Source organism: Castor canadensis, chromosome 6, assembly GCF_047511655.1.
Source record: "Castor canadensis chromosome 6, mCasCan1.hap1v2, whole genome shotgun sequence".
Classification (NCBI taxonomy): Eukaryota; Metazoa; Chordata; class Mammalia; order Rodentia; family Castoridae; genus Castor; species Castor canadensis.
In genome coordinates, this window is record NC_133391.1 from 132520104 (window position 1) to 132531922 (window position 11819).

An 11819-nucleotide genomic window follows, 5' to 3' on the forward strand; every position below is an offset into this window, starting at 1 on the left:
TGCCATGTCCTTTTTCCTCCAAACTTTCAGGATATTTCTATAAAATCATCCTTCTTAACTGCCTCTCAGATAGTTTAGATGTTCCCTTTTGTGTGCCCTTCAGCACTTCATGTGTGCAGCATCTATCCAATTATGTTGTAATCCCTGGTTTGTATGTATTTCTCCAGCTAGATTAGGAACTTCACCTTTGTCTCGTCAGGATTTAACACATTTCAACAGAAGAGTGCTCGCAATAAATCTCAGTTGAATGCACGCACAGAAAAAGACTCAGCCCTTGCCTTTCAGGGCCTCGCGGGCGACTTTGGGGTACAGACACATGGCTAACGTGATTAGTCCTATAATTAAAGATGTGAATTGAGTGCACAGAGAAGCGGTGATGAATTTAGACTTCTGAGAGTATGGTCCATTTGAATCAGACTCACTTTGCCAAGGTGAGAAGAAGAAAAGCTCAGACCCTCAATGAGCGTTGCGCCTGACCCTCAATTCTCCAGTCATCCTCCTGGTTCCAAGTACTCTTGTTAGGATGCTGAGTTGGTACACTAGTCTCTTAGCAAAGAGTTTGTTTATTGGGCCATATATATGTTTGGGTGGTAAGAAAAAAGTGCTAGATACAGCACAGAAAAATTGGTTTCTGCCCCTGGTTTTGTCCTAGACTAGCTGAATAAACTGGATATATGACATATCACCTCTTAATCCTGTTCTGCAAAATAGAGGGGTTGTAATGCTATTAAGAGAAGTTAGAATACTATGTAAAGGAACTTTATTAAACTGATAACACCACACCAATACTCAGTTTTAGGATTCTTTATAACACTGAATCCCTGAAAACAGTACATAAAAACAGCCAGTACACTTCTGAGGGGCTTTATTCTGTGAGAAGTGTCACAGTGAATTGAGGAAAGAAATCATGTCTCCTGGCACAACAGCTCGTTTTCAAGTGAGTGCAGGTGGTAGAACATCTGGAAGTCAGAGGAACACAAAACACTGATATATCTAACTACATCACACACACAGGACCTGATTTTGTTGAAAACAAAACATTGCATCACATGTATGCAAAAGGAAAGTATGAAGCCAGCCTACTGCCTGATTCGTTCCTTAGTCTGAGCCCAAAGTAGAATTACTGTAGTAGCTGGGGTTGTCCTGTGAAAGAGAACCAACAGGAGAAATGGATATGTAGATGTAGAGGTGTGGAGGTGTTATTCTAAGGAATTGATTCATGATTGTAGGGGCTGACAAGTCCAAAATATGTAGAGTAGGCTGGTGGGCTAACTGATACAGCACGCAACTCTGAAGGCAGTCTGCAGGTAGGATTCTCTCTTAAGGACTTCATCTGATTGGATGGAGCCCATCCACTTGAGTGTAATCTACTCCAAATCTATATTAAGTACATATATGGAAATGTCACAATGAAACCCCTGGTACAAATATTATAAACTAATAAAATGGTTTTTTTTAAATCTACTGATTTAAATGCTAATCTTATCTCAGACCTACACAGCATCTACCAGATGTGTTTGGCCAAATATCTGAGTACCATGACCTACCTAAGGTGACATAAAATTAACCATCATACTCTCTGGATCACAAACCACAGCAGCAGGATAGAAATGATTTCCTCTCTTATCAGTTATCCAGGAATTTCCTAAGGCATATGAACGTCCAAGCAGAATGCAGGGTGTGCCAAGGTAGAGAGAGGCAGAACCAACATGCGGCCTCGCTGAAGAACTAAGGGATGAAGTTCAATTGGACAGCTTGCATGAGCAGCCAGCCCTGGGATGGGGAATGAGGTACTTGGCTGGATTTCTGGTCTGGCTGCAAAACAGTGCCCTTGCAAAGCAGTTTTCACCCCAGCACCTCCCAGGCCTTACATTGCACCAACAGGCAGTATCAGGTCAAGTTTAGATGACAACTGTTTCTTGAAATTCTCAGAGCCTCTCCTCTCTCCCTTCTCTCTCAGAAAACCATCACTTCCTATTTTAAGGTTTCCCTAAACACAGCATGGCAGATCACTTTCTTTAAAAAAAAAAACAAAATAGAAACTTGGCAGGGGGGCTTGACTCAAGTAGTGGAGCACCAGGCCCTGGGTTCAATCCCCAGCACTCCAAAAACAAAAAAAAAAGAAGCTAGAAAATTCAAAAGAGAAATTAAGAGAAAAAAAACCCATAATTCTACCATTAGATTAATATGTTATCATTCAAAAGGAAAAATAAATTGGGTGAGTCCCTTAACATATAATAACATATTTGATATTTTAAATGATTATTTCTCATGTACTTGATACTTTTAAATAATTAGCCAGCTGGATGCTACTTTATACTTAATCAGTCCCTATTATTGAGCATGTTTTTCTAGTTTTGCTATTCTTGATTGTGATTTTTATTTCCATAATACTTGCATACATATTTTTCACTATAGCCACATGAAATAAATTATAGGAGGTAGAATTAATGGTTCAAAGGTTATAAATATTAACACTTTTGATAACTCTGGCCAAATTGCCTTCTTGAAAATGATACTAATCTGTACTCGCACCACCACTGTAAGAATGCCTATTACTGCATTTAAAAAATATTTGCTGATCTGATTGGCTTGGAATGGCATCTTATTTCATTCTGTGCTTCCTTGCTTGTAAGTGAGATTGTTCTTTTATTTTTCACATTGACAGGTCAGATCTCCTTTGCTTATTGTACAAAAGCCAAGTCTAAATCCTCTCCAACAGCCCTGTTCCTCTGAATCCTGATGTGAAATCTTGCTGAAGATTTATTTTATTGTTTTTCTAAGTCTCTTAAAAATAGCTGTCTTGGTTCCTTTGTTCCTGGTGACTTTTTGCCTACTAGCTGGAGCATGAATAATGCTCCATAGTTAATCAGATTTAGTCTTCTGCAGAAATTGTTTTAGTTTATCAAGTTACTCAGGGGATTTTTCTGAGAACAAAGCTAAAATCTGGAGAGATTTCCGTGGTTCTCAACCCTGACCGGCTTCACTTCAGCTCAATCCTGCACTGACAGCAGTCAAACCACCTCTACCACAGTCCCCAGCTGTGAGGAAATCACCTCTCCTACTCTAAAAATATGGGTTATTTCTCCCTAGCAGCTACATTTTTTCAGACAAAGTGAGCACTCAAAAAATATTTGTTATTGAATGGATAAAGTTTCTAATAATAATAAAGATTTTGTAAAAAAATCAAAGTGCAAATAGAAGAAAGTATGGTTGGATGTTCTTCTCTACTCCCTATGATCAAAAAATGTCACAAGTTTCAGAGCCACAGAAGAAATCACATGGAAAAACTATAGATTTGATCATATAAAAATATAAACTCATGATTGGGGATGTAGCTCAGTTACAAAATGCTTTCCTATCATGCGGGAGGCCCAGAGTTCAATTCCCAGCACCACACATGCAAATTAGACAATGGATTTAAAAAATCAGAAACTAATTACAAGAGATGCATCAAATTGGGAAAATATTTGCTATATATATGATATTATATGTTGATATGGAAATAAATAAATGATCTAAGATCTTCCAGTACAAAAGTGGGAAAATAGCATAAAACAATTTACAAATGAAAATGGACAATGACTAACAGCTATACAATAACAAAGAAAAACCATTCTCTAAAAACTGTTATAACAAAGAGAAAACAACTGTAGTAGTCATTGCTAACTTGGGCTGGGTGCACACTCCCTACTTGGCTCCAGACTTTAAAGTCAGGTTTTTAAGACTGCAAACTGAGCATTGACTCAGTTTCCTTTTCCTCATTTTAACTGACCCTACCTTAGGAGCAGTATATAACAAAAGCCCCCAACACCACTGACACAATGGGGAAGTAGTACAAGGAACTGAAAACTGCAACAGATTAATGTTAAAATATTATTCTATTACAAGTAGGAAGAAACCAAATCTATTTGGTTTCTATTAATTGAGAGTACTTTCTACTTATAGTTCATCAACACTTTATCTCAGTCACCCATGCTTTCGACTGAAGAATTATCAGTGACTCTAAATAATGAAATCACTTGTATTCTTGAGACTGCTTTTTATTGGATATCCATTTCCCAGAGCTACAGGAAAATAATGGAATAAATGAAGTATCAACTTTGTCACATAATCAAACAAAAACTTACTGTTCCAAAATCGTTTCCCTCTTTCCAAAAAAGACTATCCCTTTATTCTTTGTGAAAAACAGGGTCTTCCTATGTTGCTCAGGCTGGCTTCAAACCCCTGAACTCAAGTAATCCTCCTATTTCAACTACCCAAGAATCTGGAACTACAGACGCAAGTCACCAAGCCCAGCTCTGAGAAGATTTTGCTACAGATTTTATCATTAGCAGAGAAAATGATAAAACGTGTCAGTCTCAGAAGTCTTTCTATTTTTATTTTTGCTTGCTAATTACAAACCACATGTAAATTTCAGCAAGAGCAGAGTGCCATGTCACAAAAGATCAGTCTGGCTTCAGAGTATCGTGTTATTTTCCCTATGTGGAGGACAGATGTTTTTTGTTGAATCAGGACCATAATTTACATCTGCCAGGACAATGGGCCATAGTGTCTCCCGTCCACACACAGAGTTACATTGACAACAGCAAGAATTTCCCAGAGATAGAGGCAGAATTTTGCTCAGCCAACGCTAAATGCGGCCTGAGCCAATGGTCAAGTTGGCATCTAATGAAGAGCAAGCCAGCTAGCAGATTTGAAATTTCCTTTGAAATTTTCTGAAATTTTCCTTTGAAATTTCCTGCCCAGTGTATGAAGTAATTGCAGCCTCTAATGAGCTTCCGAGGCCTCTCTGACTGTAAATAAGAACCAAAATGATTGTCTAGATTGGATCCAGGACTTTGTATGGCAGTAGGGAATTTATTGGTATACTCCATTTTATGTTCCCTTTAAGAATGGTGTGTTCTCTGTTTTAGGAAGGCTTTTCTAATATTCACCTTTCTTCAAAGTGACCCTGAAAGATGAGTCACAAGTTCCATACATGCTTCCCACATGGGGAAGCTGGGGAAGCAAATTTCCTACTCTTACAACATGGAAGCCTGTGTTCTCAAGCAGTTATGGAAATTTAGTCAAAATGGAAATGAAACTTCCTCTTCTATAGGTTACCTTTTCTGTTTGTTTAAAACTGAAGTCCTTTCTATTTCATCAGTTCCTAGGACACTGATTTTTTTTTTTTTTGAAACGTGTGCACTTGGAATCCCTTCTGATTGAAACCAGTGTTGGTCAAAACACTTTATTCATTGAGCTACTTTTCCCTGGCCCCTTTGGTGAGAGGGGTCATGAAATACTTAAGTCTGAGAGCTACTAATCATAAACCCACAGGGATTTATACAAGCTGTGCATCGCAAAGCCAGTGCGTGACAAGCCATGGCAGCATCAACTAGCCTGACTGCTTTGAGGGGGTAACAGAAGGACAGATTTCTTATGGGGTGTTCTCGTAGGGCCAGCTGGCTAATCCATGTGCCCTGACCTCCACTGTCTGTCCTGGCTCTTCACCTGTCCACCAAGATTTCTCTGGAAAATTCCTAACCTTGTGGCAGGCAGTTAGAATGATTTATTGTCTCTACCCTTCCCTCAACTCATAAAGGTGAGGGAGAGCAGTGCCTATTTAAGTTCGCAGTCAAGTCACCTGACCTCCAAATGCCCCGCCCTAGGGAGACTTCACTTTGGAAGACAGCCTACCTTAAAAGTAAAGGCTGTCCCTATTGGTGACATGCTTTAAGTCCTTTGAGGTCAGGATCTCAGTGTATTGTGAAGAGTTATCCTAAAGTACTCGTGTCTCTCCCTTCCTCAAATATGTTCCTCCAATTAGAAAGTGCCATTGCTTATCTACATAAAAATGAATTCAAACCCACTCATAATTTTAAATTGAGAAAAAAAAATCAGAGACACCATTGATAACAAATACAGAACACAGCTTCGGAACAGCAAAAGGTGAAAGTGGCTAAGTTGAGAATGTTCTCACAAAGAGATACTGAAAGAATAAAAGCTCCAGGTAATTTTTTAAAAAAGAATTGAATACAAGTACTAATAATCAGATCAAGCATGTAAAAAGAGAATGTCTTTTTCCTAGGCTCTGCAAAAATGAATTCAGTGGGAATAGTTTTCAAAACTAGATTAGAGCTGGTGGAGTGGCTGGCAAACACAAGGCCCTGAGTTCAAGCCTCACCAACACCAGAAAACCAAAAACAAACAAACAAAAAACCCCACTAGATTAGATAGCAGTGGACCATCCTCTTGCCTATACTTACAAATCCCAGATTCCAGCATGGAAGAAGGAGACCTGGATCTCTAAATTCTTAGGCAAATTGCCCCTCTTGAAAAGTATACTTGTTTTCTGTAATTTCACAATTTGTCCTTAGTCTATAAGCAATATGCCTGGAAGAAGCACTGGATAGGGAGTCAGGAAACCCAACTCATTTGGCTACTCTAAAACTGAGTTTCCAAGTGTATTCATTAGTTATGGCTGCTGTCACAAAGCACCACTAACTGATTGCCTTAAACAGAAGAGATGTGTTGTGTGGCTGGATGTTGATAGGGTTGGCACCTTCTGAGGGCTGTGAGGGAAGGGCCTGTTCTCTCTTTGGCTTATCAGTGACCAAATTCATGGTCATTTGCTGCTCTCACTGTATGCACAGCCCAGTGTCCAAGTTTCTTCTTCTTATCAGGACCCCAGTAATAAAGGCCCGCTCCCATGACTTCTTTTTAAACTGAGTTACCCTTGTAAAGACGGTGTCTCCAAATAAGACCACATTCTGAGGTTCTCCATATTAAGACTTCAGTATCTGAAACAATTCAACCCACGACGCCAAGCAACCTCTCTGGCTTTGGTTTGCTGATATTTAGAGGCAAATGTTGGCCTTAGCACTTCAGTCCAAGTGTTCTTTCAGTCCAAGTGTTCCAAGGCTGGCTCAGCCCTTTGCAGCTGACAAGCTTGCTCCTGATAGCCACCTGGCTATAAATACAAGAATTTTTCCTTCTTGGTCCTGCCAGCCAGTCCTGGAGTGGGAAATGAGTGAGGAAATGTTACAAGGGTGGAGTTTTCCTTGAACTTTTTGTCATTTGCCTAAGTTCTGTAGTGGGATAAACATTCAGGGTGTGGTAAAATAGGGGTTCTGATATCTTAAAGTAAATAACCAAACACCAGTGACATTTGTTCTTTTCCAAAGTTCAAGGTTTTATGTTCTCCAACCATTGATGACAAAATAGTTCCAGGAGAGCTGCAGTGTTTTGTTCTCCTGGCCAATTCATTAGCAACAGAGCCGTTACCAGGCTGCAATCCAGCCAGGCTGACAGCAGCTCCCCAGGAAGGGACAGAACTGGAACTGTGCCCTGCAGCCAACAGGGATCTGGAGGGCTCAGATGTGCTGACACGCTGGCAGAGAGAGAGAGAAAGAGAGAGGGAGAGAGAGAGAGAGAGAGAGAGAGAGAGAGAGAGAAAAGAAAGAAAGTTTATAGACCTGAAGAGGTCACCTGGTTTCTTCAAGGAACTCAGACAGGAAGGGAGAAAGGAGGAGCCCTAGACGGGCCACTCACACAAATTAAAATCTGGTCTGCATCATCTTCAGTGAGAATTTAGAAAAATTGGGGTTTTCTTACCTATAAATAAAATACATCGGTTTTAGAAACCTACGTTAAGAGCATGTGTGCAAAAGAAACCTATATAAAGAAGCAGAGCTGGACTGTAGTTAGCTGGAGGTGCAGAACAGCCCACTTCCTTTCTTTGTGCCTTTTTTATTCCTGTCTAAATGTGGACCTGCCGAGCCAATTGCACTCTTCTCAATTTAAAAATACTTTTCTTCTGCATCACCTGACAAGTCTTTTTTTTTTTTTTTTTTTTTTTGTCTTTAATCCCTGCATGGTGTTCACATCCAGTAAGAGATCTTCCAGGCCACCTCATCAGTCTAGCAGATCTTGCTGGAAGTTTCCAGCTCTCCAGATGCTTAATGCAGTCAGTTCAGAGTTCCAACACTGACCTCAACCATCTTCCTTGTCTTAAGAATGTGCCAAACCTTTATGCTTAAGCTGTTTTAGTAGGAGCGTCTTGGCTTTCTTACCATGCGATTTGGAGAAATTCCTATTTCTGGACTTTCCGTCCAGCTTTTAAGATATGAGAAGGTGAGTCGTGGATGCTGTTTTCTGGGACGCCATAAAAGTGCATCCCTCTCTCACCTTCTGTTCCACCGTGTGTTGGCGGGGCAGTGGAGGGGGAAAGTCATCCTGTGACCCCGCTCCCAGCTATTTGAAGGCCAAACGTGTCTGATGGGGAAGGCAGGTTCCTGGTTACACCAGGGCTGAACAGAATGAAGGGTCTCTGCATGCAGAAAGCCAGGACACGATAAGTTCATGCTGAAAGAAAGTCTGGGGTGAGTGGGTTGAGGGTTATAACACATGGAACAGCTTGCCCTAACTCAACCCCATTCCTCAGTTGAGTTATTCTTGACTTATGCTCCTCAGAACTCTATGTTTTAGCCAGGGTGTGGTAGTGACTTTGGAGGCTGAGGCAGGAGGATCTTGAGTTCAAGACCAGCCTGGGCTACATAATGTAACCCTGTCTCAAAAAAACAACAAAAAGTTATTTTGCGCTTTCTCACTATTAATCTTCTCAACATGACTCTTGCTTCCTCTCAGTCAGCTAGAACTCTGGGAAACTGAACCTGGCTTTTACAAATCATATGGACTTATCTATTTTTTCCAAAGCAACAATTTGGTGTCTCCTATTTACCAAGCACAGGGTCAAAGGGATGCACAGAACAACAGGAAAGGCTTCCGGCCTCCATGGAACTCCTGACCCACTGTCTCCCGAGCCATGAGGGCTCCTGGACTTAAGTTTTGACTTTAAGTTTTTGAACTTGCAGTACCCACACTTCCTTTTCAAGGAAGAACTTGACTTCCTTGCTAAGACACAGCATGTATATCTGCCAAATCCCTGTTCTCACCAGATGTCTCATCCTTCCTGCTTATGCCGGAAGCCCAGTGATGGCCCCTTTGCCTAGAGTTTCCACTTGAGTTTGGAAGCTCTGTCCACATGGAGAAGGTTAGGAATGAGAGCCTTTGGACCTACAGTGCCTCGAAGACATGGTTTCTGTGGAATCTGTCCCATTTGTTTCCGTTTGGGTCCACTTCAGCCAGATCACCACTGTACCATGAGAGCGTTCTGAGAGCCCAGTGTGTCTGACTGCTCATCTGTGACAAGAGAGAGTAGGTTTCCCTTGCAACCATTTCCATCTGGCTGAGTTGTTAGAATGGCATCTGGTGGCAGTAGCCCTGCCAGGCCCCCTGGGAGCCAGGTCAGGCCAGCACAAGCTCCTAAGCCACCCTTAGTGCTTTGCCTTCTGTGTGGATAGAGAATGGAAGGAGAAAGTTACCACGTCGTGGTGAGCAGAGGAAAGCAAGTGGGTGCAGCCTGCATCTTAGAGGCAGTACATCTATAGAGTCCTGCCAAAATGCTTAACCTGAATCTAACTGCAAGGAGACACTCAGACGTCCATATTGTGGGTGTTCTACAATTGACCTGCACTGTTTAAAAATGTTGATGTCAAGCTAGGCATGGTGGCACACACTTATGATCCCATTATTCAGCAGGCCAGCCTGGGCGACCATAAAGAGACCCTGTCTCAAAATATCAGCAAAAAGTCAATGTCGAAAAGGAGTTTTTTCAAAGCAAGGAGGCTGATCTAGATTAAAGATAACAAGAGAGACATGACAACTAAACACAATGTGTGACTGTTGATTGGATCCAAGATTGAAAAAATGACAACCGTTAAGGTCATTATAAAGACAATCGTGTGTGTGTGTGTGTGTGTGTGTGTGTGTGTGTGTAGAAACAGGAAGGAAAACAAATGTGGCAAAATGCTAAAAATTAGCAAATCTAAATGAAAGTGTGTGACTATTCATTGTAATGTTTTTTCATCTTTATGTAGGATTGAAATTTTTCAAAAGAACAACTTTAGAATTCTAGCATAGTCTAGTGACAACTCCATATGGCTTTTGAGCCAGGATAAAGTCTGAGTTTAAAAAAAGAAAAGAAAAGAAGCAAGAACCAAGCAAAAAGTAGGCAGCAAACCAGCCACAGACACCAGGAACCTGCAGCTTGGTGCACACCTGGAACCTCAAGTCAGCCACACCATCTGGGAACCAGGTGCAGGGACAGCAGTCAAATTCCAGATCAACTGACAAGCAAAGCACTCCAGTAATGCCACGTGTGGCCTTCAGAGGCCCAAGACTTGGGAAATGCTGGATGATGAAGAGGCCAGAAGGGATTGAAACCAGCAGTAACTGACACGTCTGCCTGCTGCCCAAGGCACACAAAAGCCCGAAGTAGAGGTGGTGCTCACGGGGAGGCAGGGACCTTACTGGGTTTGGTTTGCCTTCACAGATTAAATTTTAAATCCCTAGATTAAGTTACTGATTAAGCCCATAAATATCACTAATTTCCATCTTTTCTATCTTCTACTCTCGATTAGTAATTGTTTCTGGCTGTCCTGCTCCTTGTCTGGTTTTATTCCGTTGTGATGTGCGGGAAATATTAGAAGTTCTCTCTATTGTGTCTTAAAATGCCCTACTTGTAGTAGGGCATTTAAGATGAAAAAAAAAAATCTATGCAGATTTTTTTGGGACTGGTTTGGGACTCAATAGTGTGACATGCAATTTCCAAAGGTCATAAGACTGAGCACTAACATAGCCAAGCTTCCAAGCCCCATGGCTTTGTCATCCTCTGGCACTTCCATAAGTTGTCTGGCCCTTAAAGGAACTGCTGCTTTCTCCTTCCTGATGCTCTTTTCAACTCAGCTGTGCTGACAGAGCTTCCCAAATAATGGACAGGCCAGCAGTGTAGGCTGCCCATCTGTGGGGCTCCTGGTTTTCTCCCCCATACAGGGGGCTGTACGGTGCAGGTCAGCCAGGGGTTGGTGCAATGAATCCAGCAAAACTGAGCTCTGCTCACTTTCCACCATGTGCTCAGTCACAAAGCAGCCATGACACGATTGCCAGGACCGTGTGTTGGGAGCCAGGAGTAGATGAATTCCTGGTGTGAGTAAGGAAAACAGCAGAGTTTGCTACAGCTGTGATTAACGTGCAGGATTCAGCCTGGAGATGGCTCCCCTTGAGAAATCATAACATTTGCAGAAGTGGACAAGGCAAACCCCAGTGGTTTTCAGTTCTAATCTCTCTGTCTCTCTCTCTCTATCTCTCTCTCTCTCTCCTCCCTCCCCCCTTCCTTCCCTCCCTTCCTCCTTCTCCCTCTCTTTCTGTGTGTGTGTGTGTGTGTGTGTGTGTCTTTTGCAGCAAATCTCTCTCTGTTCAAACAGAGACAAGAACCATTATACAAAACAGACCAAAATTCAACTTGTCTGGTTTTCTTGTTTTGTGAAGACTGTAGACCTGTGTGGCCCTCACAGTAGCCCTCGCCCTGGACACTTTATTATCAGGGCCCTCACAGGATCAGGCACTCTAGTTTGGATGCGGTTTATCCCCCAAAGGTTTAGATGCTAGAACATTTGTCCCCCCCGTGAATGCTGAGGTGATGGAACCTTTAAGAGATGGGGCCTAGAGGAACATAACTAGGTCATGGAAGCTCTACCTTCATGAGTGAATTAAAGTTGTGTAACAGGAGTGGGGTTAGTTCTGGTAGGAGTGGCTTAGCTCCGGAAAGAACAATCTGTTCTAATAGCCGTGGGCCTGGCTCTCCCTGGTTCTTGTGTCTCCTCTTGCCACATGATCTCTTGCTTCTGTACATATTCTTGCTTTTTTTTTTTTTTTTTTTGTGGTTCTGAGATCTGAACTCAGGGCCTACACTTTGAGCCACTCCACCAGCCCTT